The sequence below is a fragment of the Triticum dicoccoides genome, chromosome 5A (assembly GCF_002162155.2).
Source record: "Triticum dicoccoides isolate Atlit2015 ecotype Zavitan chromosome 5A, WEW_v2.0, whole genome shotgun sequence".
Classification (NCBI taxonomy): Eukaryota; Viridiplantae; Streptophyta; class Magnoliopsida; order Poales; family Poaceae; genus Triticum; species Triticum dicoccoides.
The window spans coordinates 604,688,727-604,695,321 of NC_041388.1; positions in this window are offsets into that span (position 1 = coordinate 604,688,727).

Consider the following 6,595-nt stretch of genomic DNA (forward strand, 5'->3'; position numbering starts at 1 on the left):
AGGACAGTACCCAAGCGCCGGTCCACCCACATACCAAATTATTAAAGTACCGAACGCGAATCATACGAACATGATGAAAACTAGCTTGACGATATTCCCATGTGTCCTCGGGAGCACTTTTCTTTATATAAGAGTTTGTCCAGGCTTGCCCTTTGCTACAAAAAGGATTGGGCCACCTTGCTGCACTTTATTTACTTTTGTTACTTGTTGCTCGTTACAAATTATCCTATCACAAAACTATCTGTTACCACTTATTTCAGTACTTGCAGAGAATACCTTGCTGGAAACCGCTTATCATTTCCTTCTACTCCTCGTTGGGTTCGACACTCTTACTTATCAAAAGGACTATGATAGATCCCCTATACTTCTGGGTCATCAGGTCCAGACTTGGGCTTCTTCCCTTGAGCAGCAACTGGCTTGATGTTCTTCTTGAAGTTCCCCTTCTTCCCTTTGCCCTTTTTCTTGAAACTAGTGGTCTTGTTCACCATCAACACATGATGCTCCTTCTTGATTTCTACCTCTGCGGCCTTTAGCATCGCGAAGAGCTCGGGAATTGTCTTTTCCATTCCTTGCATATTATAGTTCATGACGAAGCCTTTATAGCTTGGTGGCGGTGATTGAAGAACTCTGTCAATGACACTATCATCAGGAAGATTAACTCCCAGCTGAGTCAAGTGGTTATGGTACCCAGACATTCTGAGTATGTGTTCACTGATAGAACTATTCTCCACCATTTTGTAGTTGTAAAACTTGTTGGAGACTTCATATCTCTCAACTCGGGCATTTGCTTGAAATATTAACTTCAACTCCTAGAACATCACATATGCTCCATGACGTTCAAAACGTCTTTGAAGTCCCGATTCTAAGCCGTAAAGCATGGCACATTGAACAATCGAGTAGTCATCAGCTTTGCTCTGCCAGACGTTCATAACGTCTGGAGTTGCTCCTGCAGCGGGTCTTGCACCTAGCGGTGCTTCCAGGACGTAATTCTTCTGTGCAGCAATGAGAATAATCCTCAAGTTACGGACCCAGTTCGTGTAGTTGCTACCATCATATTTCAAGTTAGCTTTCTCTAGGAACGCATTAAAATTCAAGGGAACGGTAGCACCGGCCATTGATCTACAACAACATAGATATGCAAAAACTATTAGGTACTAAGATCATGATAAATTAAATTTCAATTTAATCATATTACTTAAGAACTCCCACTTAGATAGACATCTCTCTAGTCATCTAAATGATCATGTGATCCATATCAACTAAACCATGTCCGAATGGTGAACATCTCTATGTTGATCATATCTACTATATGATTCACGTTTGACCTTTCGGTCTCAGTGTTCCGAGGCCATATCTGCATATGCTAGGCTCGTCAAGTTTAACCCGAGTATTCTGCACATGCAAAACTGGCTTGCACCCATTGTAGGTGAACGTAGAGCTTATCACACCCGATCATCACGTGGTGTCTCGGCACGATGAACTGTAGCAATGGTGCATACTCAGGGAGAACACTTATACCTTGAAATTTAGTGAGAGATCATCTTATAATGCTACCGCCGTACTAAGCAAAATAAGATGCATAAAGGATAAACATCACATGCAATCAAAATATGTGACATGATATGGCCATCATCATCTTGTGCCTTTGATCTCCATCTCCAAAGCACCGTCATGATCTCCATCGTCACCGGCTTGACACCTTGATCTCCATCGTAGCATCGTTGTCGTCCCGCCAACTATTGCTTCTACGACTATCACTACCGCTCGGTGATAAAGTAAAGCAATTACATGGAGATTGCATTTCATACAATAAAGCGACAACCATTAGGCTCCTGCCAGTTGTCGATAACTTTTACAAAACATGATCATGTCATACAATAACGTATATCACATCATGTCTTGACCATATCACATCACAACATGCCCTGCAAAAACAAGTTAGACGTCCTCTACTTTGTTGTTGCAAGTTTTATGTGGCTGCTACGGGCTTCTAGTAAGAACCGTTCTTACCTACGCATCAAAACCACAACAGTGATTTATCAAGTTTGTTGTTTCAACCTTCAACAAGGACCGGCCGCGGTCAAATTCGATTCAACTAAAGTTGGAGAAACAGACACCCGCCAGCCACCTTTATGCAAAACTAGTTGCATGTCTGTCGGTGGAACCGGTCTCATGAACGTGGTCATGTAAGGTTGGTCCGGGCCACTTCATCCAACAATACCGCCAAATCAAAATAAGATGTTGGTGGTAAGAAGTATGACGATCACCGTCCACAACTCTTTGCGTTCTACTCGTGCATATCATCTACGCATAGACCTGGCTCGGACGCCACTGTTGGGAAACGTAGCATGCAATTTCAAAAAAATTCATACACTCACAAGATCTATCTAGGAGATGCATAGCAAGGAGAGGGGGTGAGTGTGTCCACGTACCCTCATAGACCGAAAGCGGAAGCGTTTGACAACACGGTTGATGTAGTTGAACTTCTTCTCGTTCCGACCAATCAAGTACCGAACGTACGTCACCTCCGAGTTCTGCACACGTTCAGCTCGATGACGTCCCTCGAACTCTTGATCTAGCAAAGTGTCGAGGAGAGTTCCGTCGGCACAACGGCATGGTGACGGTGATGGTGAAGTGATCCGCGTAGGGCTTCGGCTAAGCACTACGTGAATATGACCGGGGGCGTAAATTGTGGAGGAGGGCGCCGCACACGGCTAACAATGTTTGTTGTGTGTTCTAGGTGACCCCTCCCCACATATATATATAGGTGGGAGGGGGATGGGACAGCCATGGGGCGCCCCAAGTAGGAGGAATCCTACTTGGGGGCCTTGTCCAATTCGTCCCCCTTACCATCTTTTCCGGAGAGGGAAGGAAAGGGGAGAGAGGAGGGAAGGAAGGGGGAGGCCGAATTACCTCCCCTTCCTTCTCTCTTCCCCTTTTCCTTTCCCCTTCCTATTCGGCCAGGGGGGCACAGCCGGCCATGCTGGCTGATGTGTTTCCCCTCTTGGCCCAATAGGCCCATATAGTTTGCCAGGGGTAGCCCGGAACCCCTTTCGGTGACCCGATACGTACCCGGTACCCCCGGAACACTTCCGGTGTCCAAATACTATTGTCCTATATATGAATATTTACCTCTCAACCATTTCAAGACTCCTCGTCATGTCCTTGATCTCATCCGGGACTCCGGAAAACATTTGGTCACCAAATCACATAACTCATATAATACAAAATCGTCATCAAACATTAAACGTTCTGACCCTACGGGTTCGAAAACTATGTAGACATGACCGAGACACCTCTCTGGACAATAACCAATAGCGGAACCTGGATGCTCATATTGGTTCCCACATATTCTACGAAGATCTTTATCGTACCGTAATGACAACATACGTTATTCCCTTTGTCATCGGTATGTTACTTGCCCAAGATTCGATCGTCGGTATCTTCATACCTAGTTCAATATCGTTACCGTCAAGTCTCTTTATTCGTTCCATAATTCATCATCCCGTAACTAACTCATTAGTCACATTGCTTGCAAGGCTTATTATGATGTGCATTACCGAGAGGGCCCAGAGATACCTCTCCGATACTTAGAGTGACAAATCCTAATCTTGATCTATGACAACCCAACAAACACCTTCGGAGATACCTGTAGAGCATCTTTATAATCACCCAGATACGTTGTGACGTTTGATAGGACACAAGGTATTCCTTGGGTATTCGGGAGTTGCATAATCCCATAGTCAAAGGAATATGTATAAGTCATGAAGAAAGCAATAGCAATAAAACTTAACGATCATTATGCTAAGCTAACGGGTGGGTCTTGTCCATCACATCATTCTCCTAATGATGTGATCCCGTTCATCAAATGACAACACATGTCTATGGTTAGGAAACTTAACCATCTTTGATTAACAAGCTAGTCTAGTAGAGGCTTACTAGGGACACGGTGTTTTGTCTATGTATCCACACATGTATCAAGTTTCCGGTTAATACAATTCTAGCATGAATAATAAACATTTATCATGATATAAGGAAATATAAAATAACAACTTTATTATTGCCTCTAGGGCATATTTCCTTCAAAAACAACATGATGCCCCCATGTTTGGTTTTGGTAATGGATGACAATCCCTATGGACTAATGGTTGCTTTGAGTTATACTTTAAGGTTTGTCCATAGGCATTGCTTGAAGACCATATGTTGACCAATGTGTTATTCAAGGAGTTATCAAGATTGGTCATGTGAGAGTTGAGCCTATTGCAAGCATGTCTTGAATAAGAAGATTGTATGAACATGCATGTTTACCTTCTAGGTATCATCTTTATGAAGAGATAAGATAAGATACAAGGTTGACCAAGACTAAGTAAAAAGAGTGATTCAAGTTGATCAACACACTAAGCGTAGAAGATGTATCGAATGAGATCAAGTGACCCTATGGTATGGTAAGCATTATCTATTACACTTTGTGTACTCACCCATGGTCTATGTGAGAGTTTTTGTGGTGTTAGGTATGTTTCCATGGTCTTGCATCAAAAGGAAGATCTCTTATAACCCATGGAGGATGACATCAAGTGGTGATCGTCATCAAGGTTGTGGTGTGCAAGTTCAAGTGGAGTATCACGAAGAGATTACATTCTTGAAGCTTGGCGTCCATTGTGGTGACAATGGACATGTGAACATGTGCGAAGAGAGGCTCACCCATAGTGGAGGGTGGGGGAGCAATCTACTAGTCTTCATCAAGCCAGCACAATGAAGAAAGGTGGTGATCGTCATCATCTAGCACAAGTGGGCTATGCGCAAGGCAAATGTTTGTCCTTGATAGATTTTTCTCTTTACCGATCTTATGGTGTTAGTTGGGAGACTGAGTTATAGGATCGATAATCGTACTATGAAGGGGGGCTCTGTAGTAAGTAACTTGATCGTATCATTCGGAGAGAGCTCAAAGCATTGCATCTTTGGCATCATATTTCTTGGTTCTTCTTTGGCTCTTCTCTTTGTGAGTTTTGGGTCTTGTGGTTTTCTTCATGACAAGCTCAAATTCATAAAAAATGGATCTTATATGCATCTTCTATTGTGTTTTTTATGTTGGAGTTTTTGTCGGATCATATTTCGGGAAGGTTCTATACCATATCCTATTGGCATCTATTCTCCATTGCTAGTTCATAATATATTCAGTTCTTGTTGGATAATACTTTTGTCATCTAACCAACAAGCTTGAGTTTGCTGATTTCGGAGTTCATTTGCAGAAGTTATGGCAGTTTTGGTCTTACTTGCATCCAATTGTTTGCCTGAGTAATTTTTTAAGCACCCAGGCGGTAGTACTACTCTGGTCCATGGTAGTACCGCTTAGGTGGTACTTCCGCGGATCAGTGCTGCTCCTACTACCGCTTCGGAAATGGCTTCTGGTGATCTGTATTTTATAAACGAAAGTGGCACGGTTGTAGCACGGTAGTACCGCGCTATGCGGTACTTCCGCTCTACCACCACTCCAGTACATCTGGTTCCTCTGTACCCAGTGACATTTAGTGGTAGTACCACTCTAGTACTAGTTGTACTCACCGTCTACGGCTAGAACTATCGCTCTAGGCGCTAGTACCGCTCCCCTGAGCGGTAATACCGCTTGTGCACGACCAGTGCACTTAACGGTTGGATTCGAGCCCCCACTATAAAAAGGGGTCTTCTTCCCCATTGCCTCTAATGACTTTTGGCAAGCTTTCTCCTCCATTGTTGACCTCCAAAAGCTTTGCCTTCTCTCCATTCCTCTCATGGATCTTGCATCTTTTTGAGGAAAAAGAGAGAGGAGATCTAGATCTACGTTCTCCACCAGTCCATCTCTCCTCTTAGTGAGGGGAACCTTGTGGATCTAGATCTTGGAGTTCTTTTGTGTTCTCCTTGTTCTTCCTCTCAAATTCCTCCACAACTTTTGTTGCTTTGGTGGGATTTGAGAGTGAGGAACTTGAGCACTTCGTGTGTTCTTGTCATTCATTAGTTGCATCGGCTTGAGAGTGAGGAACTTGGGCGCCCTAGACGGTTGGTGGTGTCTTGGAGCTCAACCATTCTGGTGTAAAACTCCAGCCAAGCTTCGGGGCCCCCAAATAGGTTTTGGAGATTGCCCCGAATAATTTGTACGGGTTCGGTGACCGCCCCTAAGGATTGCCAATTGTACCAATTGTACAAGTTCTATGACCACCCTCAAGGTTTCCTTAGTGGAATCACGACATCTTGCATTGTGCGAGGGCGTCAGGAGATTACGGTGGCCCTAGTGGCATTTGGGGGAGCATCGTGCCTCCATACCGCTACAAACGAAGATTAGCATCCACAAGGGTGTGAACTTCAGGATCATCGTCGTCTCCGCGTGCCTCGCCTATCTCTTACCCGAGCCCTTTACTTATACACTTTACTTTGTGTTAGCCATAGTATTTAATGTTATATATCTTCCTATCACTCAGTTGTTTATCTTGCTTAGCATAGGTGTTGGTGCACATAGGTGAGCCTATTTTATTTAGGTTTTATGCTTGACAAACTAAACGATAGTTTTATTTCGCATTTGTTCAAGCTTAACCCATAGTTATTTTAAATCGCCTATTCAACC